Source organism: Notamacropus eugenii, chromosome 2, assembly GCF_028372415.1.
Source record: "Notamacropus eugenii isolate mMacEug1 chromosome 2, mMacEug1.pri_v2, whole genome shotgun sequence".
Classification (NCBI taxonomy): Eukaryota; Metazoa; Chordata; class Mammalia; order Diprotodontia; family Macropodidae; genus Notamacropus; species Notamacropus eugenii.
The window spans coordinates 468134232-468152600 of NC_092873.1; positions in this window are offsets into that span (position 1 = coordinate 468134232).

Consider the following 18369-nt stretch of genomic DNA (forward strand, 5'->3'; position numbering starts at 1 on the left):
GTGCAGGGTTAAAGCTTAAAGTGGTGTCAGCTTTCTCCATGTTGGAGAATTCTCTTTTCACCAACCTAAGTCCTTGTCCCCTTTGACTTTTTAGGGGAACAGAAAGTGTTGCAGCTGAGTGCCCTTCCTCTTTCCTTCAGGCATGGTGTAACTTCACATACTCTCCACTGCCCTGCTCCAGTCTCCTTTGCTCTGTCTGAATGTGTTGTAGCTGAATTTGGTGATGCTCACACTTTTTTATACCTCTACCTTCTCTGCATAATGTTGTTGTTGTTTTCCCTTCTTTCTTAAAGAGAACTTCAGTATCAGGAAGGTGATGTCATGACTTTCAAGTGAATTGAATTTAAGTGAGGCAGGGCTGTGCAAAGTCACCAGTCTCACTTTCTCCTCCAGAGCCATCTGGGTCTAGTGGCAAGATATAAATCAGGACAACTGGAGGTGATTCCAGATGCAGTGGGAGACCTTGGCCTTTTTAAGTTAAGGTCTTTAACAGGTCTCAAGTTTGATTGAGGCAACACCCATTCAGTGATGAAGACTAGGCAAGAAATGAGACAAAGAATGGCCTCTTTTTACCTAGTTAAAACAAACAAACAAATATCTGGGAGAGGAAAATCCACCAGGTTTCTGGTCAAAACAGAAACAATTTCTATTTACATTCACTCTGTCTAGATTGGCTAATCTGGGTCAGTAAGTGGGGCTTGGGCTAGGACCTTTTGTTGTCCAATCTAAAGAAATCTAGCTCATAAACCCCAAGATAACTTATGAGATTTCAGTGGTCAAAAGGTATATTCCTTTGGGCAGAGTACGTGCAGGTAAGGTTATGACACCCTATGTGGACAGAGGGAAAAGAAAAAGAAAAGGAAAAGGGAAAGAGAAAGGAAAAAGGAAAAAGAAGAAAGGGAAGAAGGGAGGAGTTGCATTGTCCAGTTGGAACTGCCTGTTGGGTCAACAGTAGGGCAGCCTCTACTACTCACAGGTTGTTGTTTGGCCTTGCATTCTTGAGGAGGACTGTGGCATCTGGAAGGTGATGGGATTTAAGTGAGGAAGCACTGTGCAAAGTCACCACTCACTTTCTCCTCCAGAGGCATCTGGCAAGGTATAAATCAGGATGACTGGAAATGACCCCCTTGCATAAGATAGGTGTTTAGAGGAAGAGGAAAGGGAATTGTGGAAGGTGAGCAAAGATTACATTCAGCTGCTTGTGGTCACCAAATGGTATGGTGAGGGAATTGAGGGTGTTCTGGCAGGGATTACAGCAGCAGCAAGAAAAATTATTCAGTACATCCCAGATCACAAACCTAAGGATCAGTTTGTACCACCATGATGTAGCCAGCATATTGGTGGAGAAGAGGAGCTGAGTGATCATGTCCTTCTCTGATGTAAATTGATCAGAATGTTGCCTCATTAGACTTCTTGATATCTTATCCTATAGAGACAGTTGTAATTACTTGCCTTTTATGCATAATTATTATTTGCGGAGTTTTGAGGAGGGGGAGAAAATGTTCATTTTATTTGTCCCATGACATCATTATTCTACAATGTAAATACTTACTTCACATAAAAAAGAATTATACAAAACACTGGGCTAAGCAATTAGGCACTTACATAGGTAACTTGGGTTGTTGACAGAGTTTTTTCTCTGACCTTCAATCAATCAGTCATTCAATCAATCAACAAACTTCTACTACGTCTCAGTACTTGGGATTTAAAACCTCAATTTAATAATCTTTGCTATTAAGAAGTTTGCTTATCTTCTGTGCCCAAATTATTTCACCTCTCTTGGCCTCAGTTTCCCCATCTGTAAAATGAGGGATTGCTTCTAGCTCTGAATTTATAATCTTAAAAGTGTTCCCAACTGTTTTTTCAGACTTTCCTCATTTCTTCATGGTTCTACCTATTTACTTTGGAATTACCGTGAAAGGAGCTAGGATGACAGAGCTAGTATTAGCAAACAGTTTATAAGTGAGAAATGGGTGGTAAGAAAATATATGCTATAGGAGGGAATAATCACTTAGGTGAGACTTATAACTGCTATGGATCATCGTTGCCTTAGCGAATTCTGTATTGAGGTGAACAAGAAGAAGCAACATTAAACTGTCATAAATAGAGTTAATGCTTTCTGATGAAATGATATCTTTAAAAAAAAGAATAACAACTCCATGCTTCCTGTGCAAAGTAAATGCCCAAGGATCTTGACTATTAAGTTGGAAGTAAGCCTGTATACAGACCTGTCCCTGATTTGGCTTCTTGGCCTTCAGGCAGTGCCTGTGGCTGAAACAAAGTGAGGGTTAACCCTTTTCAAGGACCTAGAGAGAGAAGCAGAAGAATCTACTGGGAATGCCTAGGAATAAGAAAGGGATTTTCAGAAAAGTTCCCAATTAGATACTGTCCTAGAGAGTCAAGTGGCTAAAGCCCAAATGCTAAAAAATGGAAGAAGAGAAGGAATGTGTACAGTATTTAGGAGGGTCTAATATATTTTGGATGTCAGAATCAAGATTTTAAAAGATAAACAGTGGGCCCAAACTAAAATATGAAATTCAGTAGTAACAAATGTAAAGTCCAACATTAAGGTTCAAAAAGGATAGGAGTATAGAATTAGACTGGTGGGGATGGTACAGAGGGTATTGGTACATGGAAGGGAGTATCTAGACTGAATATAATTCATGTAAAAGAAATAGAGGGGGGCTTACAAATTCATAGTATACCAGAAATGGGAAAAATTTCAGAGATCATCTAGTCTAAAAAACTCATTTGATACAGGTTGACCCAAAAGTCTTAATGTTTAAAGATTAAAAATACGTTGACTTTATAACTGCCTTGTATTTTAGGACAGGAAAGTCTATAGAGGTGAATTATTTGCCTAAATTCACAAAATCAGTGGCAGAGCTATGACTCAAACACAGATCTTTAGGTGCCAAATCCAGTATGTTTTGTGATGTTGTGCTTTGCTGAGAACTTAATAGGATCCTAAAATGCGAAGTGGCTACTAGAAAAATTAATTCAGTCCTAGACTGCACTGGTAGAAATGATTGGTGATTCATGAAAGAAACTGTAACATTTTTATGGATAGAAGATACTTCTCCTAATCTAACTCATATTTGCCTAGTGCTTGCTAATTAGAGAGATGATGTGATATAGTGAATAGGGGGCCAGCTTTACCATCAGGAAAAGAAGGAGATCAAATCCTAGCTTAGATACATGCTAGCTATAAGCCTCTATGCCACTCACTTAACTTCTCAGTCCTCCAGGCAACTCTCTAAGACTATAACTTTCAAAGAACACAATCTACATTTGTGTCCAATTTCCCTAATGAGATTTCCCATTTTACAGATGAGGAAAACCAGACTCAAGAATTAACGGAGTTATCCAAGGTCACACAGCTAGTAAAAGGCAGGGTAGAGACTTGAATTCAGGTCTTCTGACTTCATGTCCAATATTGTTACCTTACATTACGCCAATATGAATCCTGAGACATGAACCGGCTTCTTTTCTATAGCAGATATCTGACTTTGACTAGAGTATTTGTTGTTGTTGTTGAGTCATGCCCAGCTCTTGATGACCCTATGAGCTCTGTCCATAGTGTTTTCTTGGCCAAGATACTGGAATGGTTTCCATTTCTTTCTCCAGTGGATCACTTTTTTTTTTTTTTGACAAGGCAATGATCCAATAGGCAAACAGGTTAAATTATTTGCCCAAGGTCACATAGCTAGGAAGTTTCTGAGTCTGGTTTTGAAATCAGATCTTCCTACCTCCAAATGCAACACTCTATTCACTGTGCCACCTAGCTGCATGTTGTATGTAGCCATACACATTATGACTAGTCTATTTTTTGGCCAAAAATGTCTGTGCTAATGTTAGGATGCCATGGAGCTCTTGGTGCCTTTTTATTTGATATACTAATGTTTACGTCTTTGGAAGCAGTAAGGGAAGGAGAGGGTGTCATGGAAGAGTAAGATAATTGTGGTAGCATAGTGGGGAAACAGTCCATTTTCTACAGCAAGTGGAGGGATAAGGTTAAACTGTCAATGCCAGTGCAGTCCAAGGAGGAAAACAGATACCCGCTGAATGTACTCTTGGTCAGTGCCTCAAGGGTTAAACACAAGATTAAATATTTAATTCCATTCATAATTAGGTCCTTGGGGGACTTGTAGAGCACTCTCCCTGACACAGTCATTTTTTTCTCTCTCTATTTACATTTCCAGCTCAGTGGTGAGAGTGAACATTGATTCTCCATTCCGGTTGGTCATAATGAGTGTTCCTAAGAACTGTGTTGGAATCAGTGTAATTATTCAGCAATGATTGAGGGCATATAATAGATTTGGTATCTTAGGGAGATTTGAGCAGAGCGCTTGGGGAGGAGGTATAGACTATGAGAGGGCTCACTTCAAGTTAAATACACTGCACCTGATCCATATGGTACATAGGTTGGAGAAGAACAATAACCAACCAACCAACCAAAAAAGAGTCAGAACAGAACTTTGGTTAGAAGTACTTGGATTCCTAAAAGGAGAGATTCAAAGGACACATATACTTTGCATACATGGGCCAAAAATAACCCTGGTTAAACCTATACTTTTCCTGATTTTCAAAGATGAGGCCAGATTGACATAGATCCAGGCTGAGAGTAATAAGGAGGGCACAGTAGCTCCTTCTCATTCACAAGATTGATTTATATCTTTGAGTTATTTAAAATGTGCTCATTACCCCAGGGTCTTTGGAAAACATCCAAGACCTAATCCCATTTAAAAATAAAATTAGAGATATCAGTACAAACTTTACTAACAAAAATGACTTACAAACTTTATATATTAAAAAAATCTTCAATGTTACCAAAAAAAGTCATGCCTGTCCGCACTTTTCATAAAATAATCTACACAAGTAATCAACATTCTTAAGGGTTTTTTTTAGTAAAATTAAGAATTTATCATGCTTTTTTAATAGCATGTAACCCCCCCCCAATGTAAATAATAAGACACTTATTTCCATAATTTATTCATTATTACAGGATTATAGAATCATAGACTTTTAAATGGACGGGACCTTTGAGATCTACAGATGTGTACTTATTACTTGGAGCAGTCATAATTTTGACATGGTATAATTTTGTGACAGCTCTGGTCATGTCTGACACTAAGCTGACTCGAGACATATGACTTTGACCAGATGAAACCAGGTTAAGCTGGTTTCCCCACCTTTAGTTAGCTCTCTGCCAAGTGAGTGCTGGATTGCAGTCCATACGCACAGGCTTCATTGCTTTCTTTTGTTTGAATTCTGTGATTTTAAAGAATGATATTACTCCAAAGGAACATATAAAAGGTATAGTTCTTGAAGAACACACTCTGATAACTCAGTTTATAAAATGGTTTTTATTGATGTCTTTCATTTTTAAGATTATCATAATTTTCCCTCCTTCATCCCAGAACATCATCACATCAAACAAATAACACTTTTTAAAGAGAGAAAAGGAAAAAAAAAGTTAGTGTAATTGATCACTATATCTAAAAAGTCTGAAAATATATGCAATGTACATTTGTGGACCTCCCATCTCTGAAAAGATCCCTTCTCTTCTTCCAAACCATGTTTGCTCTTTATAGTCTTGCAACATTCATTTTTTTTGTGGTTGTTGTTTCCAGTTACGTGGTCATAGTTGTTATATATTTTGTTTTCTTACCTTTGCTTTGATGACTACCAGTTCATGTGGATCTTTCCATGCTTTTCTGTATTGATTGCATACATCATTTCTTACAGTACATAATAATAATTCTTACCATAAAATATTATTATATCTGGTATGGATTAGACCAGATGACTGCTGATGTCACTTCCAGCTCTCAAGCTCATTGACTCTGTGAATTTGGGTCTTCTGAGTCCAATTCTAGAATTTTTGCCAGGGTACCATGCAACATCTGAAGGTTGAAGGGAAAAATAAGACAGTGATGGGTGTCTCTCCCTTAGGCCCCTTTCCCAAATCTGTAAGCCCTAACACCAGAATGTGCCAAGTCTTTGGGATCAGGGATGGGAGACTGATGGAAAATTATCACCACACCTCATCAGTGCCCTTTTCCTGCCTCCTATGGAAGTCCTAGCCTTTTCCCCTTGCTGGGAAAGGACAACCCTTTCCTAAAGAGATGTTTACCCATTGTCGTAAAGGAGATGTGAAAGAGGATCTTGGGTCCTTCTACCTTTATGCCTAGGCTTTCTGCTCATAACCCCGGGATGGATGGCATAACCCCCTTATACCACCCTTTCCTCCCAACAGATGGAGCAAATTTACTCTATTTTTCTTGCTTTTGTTGAGCTTTTTGTGAATTTTGTCTTTTCTGAAAAAAAATGTATTTATGTGGCATTGAACCAAAAAAATCTTATAATTTTTATCATAGCATCACATCCCCCTGAAAGGGCATCCTCTAACCCCAGGTGAGTTTACTCCTTAGTATGTAAAGCAGTCTTAAAAATTGCCAGGTCTGATAAATGGAATTTGAGACGAAGAATCAGGAGACCTGAAGATGTGCTCCCTGTAGGACCTGCTTCTCTGTGCTTGCTTCCCCACTTTCTTGAGTGTTCTTTCTTTTACTCTCCTCCACACTCAGGACTGCCAGGAGGATGAAGGAGAGAATGATGCGAGTATACAAACTGAGCATGCTAGAGAAAAGGAATGTAGGACACAGAGTTATGGCACTAAATGGAGATGAAAACTAAATATGGTTGTTTGGTCCCAGAGGGATCACTTGTTCCTCTAGCATCTTCTGGGCCCACCTGTATTTTTGTGAAAATAGAGGTTAACAGAGGAATTGGGGAGAGTGATCAGCCACCCTCTGAAGATGTTATTGACTAGGGGGCCGGAAAATTGTCAAAGAATGGGAGGTCTGAGAAGCTGTTCTTGCTAATATGTTTTGTTTCTCAGTTAAATAGGACTGTGCTTGATCAGGAATCTACATGAACGCAAGCCTTTCCTCTGTGCCCCCTGGAGCTGTGACTGCTTGGTAATAACGTGCAGGGATTGCTGCAATACTGATTGCTATGATCATAATTGTGGTGGCAGTACCCAGGGAGGGAGAGCTGGTGTCTAGAGCAACCAGGCAGCTCTCTATTTCTCTGTTGGAGGATGATGTGTGAGGCCCTCGGGCTCCTGACAGGTTGCCAGCATGGGCCTAGATCCATAAGTGTTTCAACACAGCCCTGCTGCTGGGAGAAGAGAAAACAGTGGCATATCTGCGTAGAAGAAAGTCCTATTGGGAAAGCAGGGGATGGGAAGGGAAACTTTTTATTCTGTCACCTGATGTAAGATCATGGGGATGTAGTAGTGAAACCTTCAGAACTGGATTAAAGGAAATGTCATCTCTCTGTACACCAATGAGTTAGTTAAACCATGGGGGTAATATTATGGATTCATATAGCATCCTTTCACCTCCAACCCCAGGACGCAAGATATTTCCTTTTCTCTAAGCAGGGCTTCCATCCAACGGGCTTGCTCCAAAACTCAGATCTGATGCTTTTTATTTTTATTTTTTTCATGTTTTCATTGGCATCAAGTACTTTTTATTAGGGCCCAAGAAAGGGGGATGAGAAAATACATGGGATGAGAGAGGACCAATTTAAAGCATGTTTGTTAGATGGACAGAGAAAATATTGATAAGGACTTATGTACCAGGCACTATGCTAGGCACTGGAAATACACATATAAACCTTTATGGGGGTTATATTCGAACACAGGAACCGTGACCTATGAGGTGGGTCTCAATTATCAGAGCAGCTTCCTGGAATGAGAAGTGTAAGGATGCACAAAGAAGAAGACCATGCTATCAGAGAAACAATGACATGACTTACACTGGACTTTGTTTTGAGTGAGGGAGGGCCGTGCAGGTCACCAGCCTCACTTCTCCTCCAGAGCCATCTGAGTCCAGTGACCAGATATTCATCAGGATGACTGGAGATGACCCAGGATGAGGCAGTTGGGGTTAAATGACTTGCCCAAGGTCACACAGCTAGTGAGTGTCAAGTGTCTGAGGTGAGATTTGAACTCAGATCCTCCTGACTCCTGCACTGGTGCTTTATCCACTGCACCACTTAACTGCCCAAGGATGCACATGGCAAGCCCTGCATACCTACAGCACAGTGAGTGGTCCAGCTGGTATATCAAAACTAAGGCCACTCAATTTAGCAGTGAGCAGAGCAAAGCTTTACCTTCTGATATCTCTACCGGTCTGGTTGTTTCCCTACATACTTCTTGGTGCCCCTGTGGTTTGATGCCTTAGGTTTTTCAGAACTGTACTTTGGATGTTATAACTAGAAATTTTTCATAATATATTATTTATATAATTTAGTATAGTATATTCTTTATCTTATAGTTTTTGTCATATTATATTATTTAATTTGATATGTTAATGTATTATTTATATTATACTGTTTTTCATATTATACTTAGATTATTTATATAATTTAATGGAAGCAACTAGGTGACAGGGTGGGTAGAGAGATGGGTCTGGTGTCAAGATGATATGAATTCAAATTCAACCTCACACATATATCAGCTATGTGATCCTGGGAAAAGGTCACAACTTTTATTAACCTTTGTTAATTGAAGAAGGGGGTGGCAAGGGTCATTGTGAGCGTCACATGAGATAATACCCAAAAGTGCTTAATGAAGCGCCTTGGACACAGCATGTCATTAATACATTAAATGCTTGTTCCTTTCTTTTATAACTGGGCCAGGTTCTGTTATATGGGGAAGGGGATATTAAGCACCTACTTTGTGCCAGGCACTGTGTTAAATGGTGAGAATACAAAATGAGGCAAAAAACCAGTCCCCGCTGTCAAGCAGAATACTATCTAATGGAAGAGATAACATGCAAACAAATATATACAAAGTGAGTTATATACAGGATAAATAAAAACAATAATAATTAACAGAAACAAATTACTGGAATTAAGAGGGGTTAGGAAGACCTCCTGAAGAAGAAAAGAGGGAACAATCTGCCCGTATGGGGCCAGGAGATGGGATGGACTCTTCCCTAAAGAGTCTGATATCCACATCCACACCATCATTAATGGTCTCTGATACCCCAAAACAAGAGTAGAGGTTAGGAGGAGTAAAGCAGTGGTGGTAGTGGCAGGTGGGATTGAGAAGAGGGGCCACCATTATAATGTAATTATTGGGAAGCATGGTTCTGGCCAAGTGAAGGACAAGGTATGGCAAAAAATAAAGAAATGAATAAATTAATTAAAAAAAAAAAAGAAAATCATTTTGCCAATACAGGAAAAATTAGATATTGTGGAGAGACGAGACAAGAAGATCAATTAGAAGTCAATTATAGGAGGATTTGGGGAACATGGCAGAGTAGGGCAGAAAATCCCATGCTCACAAAATAGCACCTCAGAGTGAATGTAGGGAGGTAAAAATAGACAAGAATTGAGGCAAAACAGTTGTCCTCCTGGTAAAATGGGAGAAGGGAAGAAAAATCTCAGAATTGAGGTTTGGTCCCTGTGAAGTATAAACACTTCTAGGCTAGTTCCCTTAAAACAGCAAATGGTGGGCCCTGGGGTTAGCTGAGTTGAGAGGTATACTTAGCCCCAGCATCAGGAATTTTCACCTCCTGGACAGTGTGGAGAGTTGAGCACTTGAGTGAGGGAAGATTGAAGGAACCTCTACTGATAAGGGATGCCAGGTCCAGCTGTGCTGCCTAGACATGGTCTTGGGTGAGAATGAATCAGCACATACCAGTTGAGTGGGGCAGGGACTGTGGGCACTTACAGGAGGGTGTAGTTCTTGGTTAAGGTTCTAGGTCAGAGGAGAGAACTGAAGGAGGATCTGAGACCAGAGACACCTTCCTCTGTCCTCCTGGATTAGAGGTGATTACAATAACAACCTGCTCTTCAAAAAAAATGATTAGGCAAAGGAAAAAGAACCCAATCATAGGAAGTTACTATGATAATAGAGAAAACCATTCATCTGCAGAGGAAGCAAAAAAAGTCTTTCCTATGTCAAAGAGTAATGTCAAATGGTCTCCTGCCCAAAAAGATTTTGTAGAACTTTAAAAAAAGTTTTTAAAATCAAATAAGAGAGATTAAGGAAAAAAATGTTAGAAAGAACAATCCAAGAAAAACAAGATTTTGAAAAGAAAGTCAACCAACTGGAAAATGAGATCCAGAATCTTAACAAAGAAAATGACTCCTTTGAAATTAGAATTGGGAGAGGGGAAGTCAGCAAAGTAGGAGAAGCCAGCTGACTTGTAAGAGATGAAGAAATAATAAAACAAAACATAAAGAATAAAAAAATAAAAGAGAATGCAAAACACCGCCTAAGAAAAACAACTGATCTGGAGGATAGATCAAGAAGAGAAAACATAAGAATAATCAGACTACCTAAAAGATAAGATCATAAAAAAGATTCTTGACACAATAATATAAGAAATAATTAAAATGTTCCAGAAGCATTGTTTTTTTTTTGTTTTGTGTTTGTTCTTCGTTTTTGAAGACCATGACATCAGAGAAATGAGGACATGACTTGCATTTGACTTTGTTTTGAGTGAGGGAGGGCTATGCAAGGCCACCAGCCTCACTTTCTCCTCCTGAGCCATCTGGATCCCATGACCAGATATTCATCAGGATGACTGAAGACCACCTAGGATGCAATGGGAGACCTTGGCTTTTTTTGGTCAAGGCCTATTTAGATACTCACTTAGAGTGAAGTGATGCCCATTCAGTGAACAGACCTCTTTAAGAAGTAATCAGGGAATGGCCTCTTTAATGACCAAAAGAAAAAAATATATTAAGTAAATCAAGCTGAGAGGGAAAGAGTAACAGTTACTATTGATAATCACCCTGAAGCCAGGAGGGTCCAGAAAAAAGCTGTTCGGTAGAGTTTGGGCAGGGATCTATTGTGCAATCTATGGGCTTCAGAGTACACTGGGTTTAAAGTTTTGGGAAAGAAAGGAAGGAAGGAAGGAATGAAGGAAGGAAGGAAATAAAGAAAGAAGGAAGAAGGGAGAGAGGGAGGGAGGAGGAAAGGAGAAAAGGAGAGAAATCAATCTAGCCTATAAACCCCAAGTTAACTGGGCATCCTCTGACCATCCAAATTTGCCTTCTTTTGAAGAGGAGAAGGAGAGGGGGAGACAAAAGGGAGTGGATAAGTTGATTTACCCAGCTAACTGGGTTCCCACTAAGGTAGCTTGGTCTACTCACAGGTTTGTGTTCCTCCTGGAGCATTAGAACAAGGGGGGAAAGTAGAACTAGAAAAAAAAAATCCACCAATCATCACCTGAAAGAGATCCTACAAGGAAAACCTATAGGGATGTCATAATCAAATTCTGAAACTTCCAGTTCAAGGAAAAAATATTTATCAGCAACAACAAAAACACAATTCAAATATGGTAGAACCACAATTAAAATCACACAAGAACTAGTAGCAGCAACACTGAAAGTCTGAAGGTCTAGGAATACTATATATCAAGGGCAAAAGAACTGTAGTTATGGCCAAAAGCATTCATACCCATCAAAATTGATCATAGTCTTGAACAAAAAAAAACAAAAAACCAAAAACTACACATTCAATGAATTTCCAGACTTGCAGGGTTTTATGGCAAAAGAAAAAAAAACAACCAAAACCTGGGGGGCACAGCCAAGATGGCAGAGTAGAAAGTCACACATACTCTAGCTCTTCCCCCACAGCCCATAAAATACCTGTGAAGAAAGACTCTCAATGGATTCTGAAACAGCAGAGGCTGCAGAGTGATGGAGTGAAGAAGATTTCCAGCCCAGGGTAAACTGGAAGGGCAGCAGGAGGGGTCTGTTGTGCTGGACAGGGAGTAGAATGCAGCCCAGTCTGGGTTGTGGGGCACTGGGAGGAGCAGGTGTTGGGGGTGGAATCCCTAACAGCAGAGGTTCACAGATCCCTCAGCCCACAGGCCCCAAGGGCAGCTTCAAAGGTCAGTGAGAGGGCTTTTTCATTTCCATGACAAGGGAATGGGGTCCTCCCCTAGCCCTGACCCCAGGTGGCTGCAGTAGCAGCTGTGGTGCCTAGCTGTGACCCTGGCAGGTAGCAGTCAGCATCCATTGTTCCATTGTTGGAGTGCTCAGCATAAAGCCCCTGGGGGAACTGAGCAGCTGATCTGAACCTCAGCCTGGAGCCAGGCCCAGAGTAAACCCTTCTCCCTTGATTGTGCCACCTTGGAGGAACTGAGAACTTACAGGTCCCCAGAATATAACCTAGTCTTGACAAAGGACCCAAAAGTCAAGTAACTGGTTGTGAAAATGCCCAAAAAAGGGGAAAAATAAGACTAAAGACAGTTACTTTCTTGGTGAACAGGTATTCTCTCCCATCCTTTCAAATGAGGAAGAACAATGTTTACCATCAGGGGAAGACATAAAAGTCAAGGCTTCTGCATTCAAAACCTCCAAAATAAATATGCAATGGTCCTAGGCCATGAAAGAGCTCAAAAAGGACTTTGAAAATCAAGTAAGAGAGGTGGAGGAAAAATTGGGAAGAGAAATGAGAGAGATGCAAGAAAATCATGAAAAGCAAGTCAACAGCTTGCTAAGGAGACCCCCAAAAATGCTGAAGAAAATAACACCTTTAAAAATAGGCCAACTGAGCTGGCAAAAAGGTCCAAAAAGCCAATGAGGAGAAGAATGCTTTCAAAAGCAGAATTAGCCAAATGGAAAAGGAGGTTCAAAAGCTCACTGAAGAAAACAGTTCTTTAAAAATTAGAATGGAACAGATGGAAGCTAATGACTTTATGAGAAACCAAGAAGTTACAAAACAAAAGCAAAAGAATGAAAAGATGGAAGATAATGTGAAATATCTCATTGGAAAAACAACTGACCTGGAAAATAGATCCAGGAGAGACAATTTAAAAATTATGGGACTACCTGAAAGCCATGATCAAAAAAAAGAGCCTAGACATCATCTTTCATGAAATTATCAAGGAAAACTGCCCTGAGATTCTAGAACCAGAGGGCAAAATAAGTATTCAAGGAATCCACAGATCACCAACTGAAAGAGATCCAAAGAGAAACTCCTAGGAATATTGTAGCCTAATTCCAGAGTTCCCAGGTCAAGGAGAAAATATTGTAAGCAGCTAGAAAGGAACAATTCAAGTACTGTGGAAATACAATCAGGATAACACAAGATCTAGCAGTTTCTACATTAAGGGACTGAAGGACTTGGAATATGATATTCCAGAAGTTAAAGGAATTAGGATTAAAACCAAGAATCATCTACCCAGCAAAACTGAGTATACTACTTCAGGGGAAAAATGATTATTTCAATGAAGTAGAGGACTTTCAGGCATTCTTGATGAAAAGACCAGAGCTGAAATGAAAATCTGACTTTCAAACACAAGAATCAAGAGAAACATGAAAAGGTAAAAAGGAAATAGAAATCACAAAGGATTTACTAAAGTTGAACTGTTTGCATTCCTACATGAAAAGATAATATTTGTAACTTTTGAAACATTTCTCAGTATCTGGGTAGTTGGAGGGATTATACACACACACACACACACACACACACACATACACACAAATGTATATATATAGAGAGAGAGACAGAGAGCATAGGGTAAATTGAATAGGAAGGGATCACATGTAAAAAACAATAAAATTAAAGGGTGAAAGAATATATTGGAAGGGGAAAAGGGAGGAGGTGAGAGGGAAAAAGTGAAGCTTACTCTCCATATTTGGCTCAAGGAAGGAATAACATGCACACTCAATTTGGTATGAAAATCTACCTTACACTGCAGGAAAATAGGGGAGAAGGGAATAATTAGGGTGGGGAGGATGATGGGAGGAGGCAGTAAGTAGAAGCAAACACTCTTGGGGAGGGACAAGGTCAAAAGAGAGAATAGAATAAACGGGGGTCAAGATAGGATGGAGGGAAATATAGTTAGTCTTACATGACATGACTATTATGGAAGTCATTTGGAAAACTACATTTTTATAGCCTGTATTGAATTGTTTGCCTTCTCAGTGGGGATGGGTGGGGAAGGAGGAAGGAAGAGAAGTTGGAACTCAAAGTTTTAGGGACAAATGGTGAGAATTGTTTTTGTGTAGAACTGGGAAATCAGAAATACAGGTAATGGCATATAGAATTTAATCTTGCCCTATAGGACAGGAGAGAAGATGGGGATAAGGGAAGGGAAAGGTGTTAGTAGGGAGGGCACATTGGTGGAAGGGGCAATCAGAATACAAGGCGTTTTGGGGAGGGGGGAAGGGAGAGATGGGGAGAAAATTTGGAACTCAGGATTTTGTGGAAGAGAATGTTGAAAACTTAAGATAAATAAATAAATAAATAAATGACCTGAACTTAATAGAAAACTTGACATAAAAGATTCAAGAGAAATATAAGGTACACATCAAAGACTAATTACAAGAGAATCAATAAGGACAGCCTGTTTACTTTTTAGATGAGGAAATGTAAAATGTATGTCTAAGATTGTCATTAGTAAATAGGTATTTTGAAAAAAAGATTGGGGTAGACCTAAGTATAATATGATTTATAAATAACTATTTAGGAAAAGGTAAAAAGAGTAATTATCTGATATAAATGAGGTGCATGAGAGAGAACTGACAGAGAGGAATTAGATGGGGGAGGAGGGCTGTTAGTTCTCGAACCTTACTCTCATCAAGAATGGGTTAATGAGAGAACAATGCATAACATACATGTATATGTGTATGTATATATATATACATACACATACACAAATGCACTCACACACATATACACACATCTTGAAGAGTGTACAAGTGTTCCAATTAGAGAAAGAAATAAAAGGCTAGGGGGATAGGGAATGGGGGAGAAGATAAGGGAGGGATTTTTAGAAGGAACCCTTCTCACATCACATCTGGTTTAAAGAGATAATATCATATACATTTCGAAGGGAATAGACATGTTCTAAATTTATAAAGAAATAAGAGAGTGAGGGAATACGATAAGGGGGCTATAGAAGGGTGTTTAGATTAATGGGAATGGCAGGATCAGGGAGGAATCTTTGGAAGGTGGCTAAGTTAAGTAATAAGAGGGCAAGATAGTGGGTAGAAGTAAAGTAGAGGAGTCAGGAGGGATAAGAAATGAGATACATACAAAAAAAATAAAGATCAGGATCAGAATTTATTGGGAAAAAAAGCAGGGGTAGTAATTAATGATCTCAGACAAAGTTAAAGCTAAAATAGATATAATCAAAAGAGAAAAATAGGGAAAATACACTATATGTCAGGCACATTAATCAATATTGTTTTAGACTATTTAAAATAACTACACAGTTATTGGAATTTTACTGTGGAATATTGCTGTGGTGTAGGAAATGATGAGCTGGTAACTCAGAAAAATATGGGAGGACTTAGACCTATGAAGGAAGATGTTATTCCTCCTCAGTGAAACAGAGGACAAATAAGTATAATATAGTCTTACATATATGCATGCGAATGTATATGTCTATATATGTGTACTTATAAATATCTAAGCATATGTATGTGCATGTAAGTGTATGCATGTGTGTATACATGTATGTGTATATATGTGTACATGCATATATACATACATACATAGGCATACATCTGCACTTAACAGGAGCCTTTGGGGGAGGAGGAAGGAAAAGATTAGTAAAGTAAAAATGCACAGGAGAACAAAAGAAAACTTACAAGGAAGCAAAGAAAACGTGGATAGTTCTGAACACAGTGCACAGTATTTATTATGTCGGCTTTCTTGAAGTGGAAATTTATTGCTGCATATTTTGAATTCTCTTTTATGTTCTGCCATGCATATGGTAATGCTTTTTTCTTTTCTTATTTTATATCGAATTTTTAATGTTTATTTATAATATTTATTTTTTTCTTGTTATGTATTTGTTTTAGTAATTAAGTTTAAAATAATTTAGCACAATAAGTCAATTACAGCAGTGCAGATGGGAGATAACGAGAGCCAGAGCTAGGGTGCAAATGTACAGAAGAGAAAGGGATGTTTATGACTGACATTACGAAGGCAGAAATAATGAAATAACAACAGATCGGGAGGAAGGAAATACAAACTTATTAAACACCTACTAAGTGCCAGACACTGTGCTATTCAAATATGATTTCATTTGAGCCTTATGGTAACCCTGTGAAGGAGATGCTATGTTATTCCTCGTTTACATTTGAGGAAATTAAGGCAAGCAGCAGGGAAGGAACTTGCCTGGGGTCATACAGCTAGTAGGTGTCCCAGGCTCTACCCTATATGCCCCAGGGAGATTCAATAGGAAACCATTGGATTTTTCCAGGCTAGTGGTAATGAGGACTTGAACTAGGGTGGTGGCTGTGGGAGTGGAGAGGAAGAAACATAACTTGAGAGTTGTTGGGATATGTAAAAGCTAAGATTCATGAACTAATTGGGTATGTCAGGTGAGGGGATAACTGTTATCATATAGAAGGCAGATTTAGTATTTTGTGCCCAAAGGAAAGAAGGAAAAGCAATGGGTAGATGTGCATATATACGAGAAAAATATACCTACCTAAAAATCAAGGCAGAATATTAGTGTAAAAGCAGAATTTCTCTGCCTCAGGAGATACTAAGGCCTTTAGGCAAAAATTAGATATCCAGGGTTTTGCCGAGGGGATTGTGGTCCAGGCACAGCTTGGTCTAGATGAATTCTGATGCCCTTTCTGGCTTCTCAGGGATTTTGTGATTCTAAACTTTTGGACAATAATTCCTCCCCCCAGAAGTATTCCAACTAAAACCATGTCCTTGAGGGTATTCTCCTGTCCTGAGGCAAAAATAGACAGTAATGTTTGGAAAAGGTGCAAATAATACCTAACATTTATAGATAACATCTATCATACATATTATGCAATATAACATTATAAATAGCACTTATATTATCTCCTTTGATCCTTATACAAATCCTATGAGATAACTGATATTATTAGCCCTATTTTACAGATGAGGAAAATGAGATTCAGGAAAGTCAATTAACTTGCTCAGAATCAAACAGCCATTTTGTGTTCAAAGTAGATTCAAACCCAGGCAAAGAAATAACCGAAGCTTTCTAAAGTCAAAGTTCCAGGTATCGCAAGGGTTGGTTTTCGATGGTACCTGGGTATCAGTTAATAATTGTACATTGGATTGAGGGTGGGGGGTGGAGGAAGATTTCTCACTTTCCGTAGAAAGGGGTATTTTGCCTTAGGGTTCAATTTTCTTGGAGATTATCTTTTCTTCCTGCACATGATGCTACCTTGGAAGTCAATAAAGTTTGATGGTCAGAGGTGAAAATATCTAAAATGAAAAATGCCTTCAGAGTGAGGCCAATATCACTTAACCTTTGTTCTTATGTCCTAGTAAGGAAAGGAAATCTACTGTGGTGAGGCTATAGCTTGCCCTTACTGATGTGAGGAATTGTTTGATATTATTTCCTTTTTCTTCCAAGTATCTTCCCTGTCCCCTTCTTTTTATGAATTCTGGAAATCTATGCCCTAGGGAAGGGCTTGAGAGCGGTTAATGTTTACTCAACAACCTGTTTGCAGAGAAGTCAGCGTGGTAAGCAGCAGGGCCAGAAAAGTTTTTAACTGTTTACTGGTCCCATAATGCATCTGTCTGCTCACTTCTGCCAATATGATTTGAATTAGGAAATTCCAGAACAAATTTATGAGAGTCCTTCAAGGCTCGGATTGATTGATTGATTTTCTAAAAATTCTATTGTTATCATTTATTCTTACATTACTTTCATTTCTAAAAAAAATCTCTTGAAAGAAAGAATATTTTAAATGGGAGAGAAAAAGTCAATTAATGAACAAATCAACTAAGCCTGATGATGTCTGTACAGTGTCCCACACCCATCATCCCTCACCTCTTTAAAGAAGGGAGAATGGTGCATTTTCTTATCTCTTCTTTGGGCTTATTCTTGGTCATTATAATTACTTTTAATCAAATTTTATTTTTTGTTCTTTCTATTTATATTATTGCAGTCATCGCGTAGAATGCTTTCTTGGTACTACTTATTTGCTTTATATCAGTTCAAATAAGTATTGCTATCCCTCCTTGAATTCTTCAAATTCATCACTTTTTATGGTATGGCAATATTCCATTATATTCACATACCACAATTTGTTTAACCGTTCTCCAACTGATAGGTATCTTCTCCTAGTTCTTTACTACTACAAAAAGGTACTACTTGGATTATTTTGGAATTTATGCGACCTTTCTGTCAGTCTTTGAAATCATCATCATTATCATCATCACCATACATTTATTAAGTGCCTACTAGTGTGCTAGGCCATGTGCTAAGGGCTGGGGATACAAATACCAAAAGAAAGCAAAGACCTGCCCTCAAGGAGCTTATAATCAAATGGAGGAAGACAATATACAAAAAGAAGTTGAAAAGAAAGGGAGGGGGAATAAGG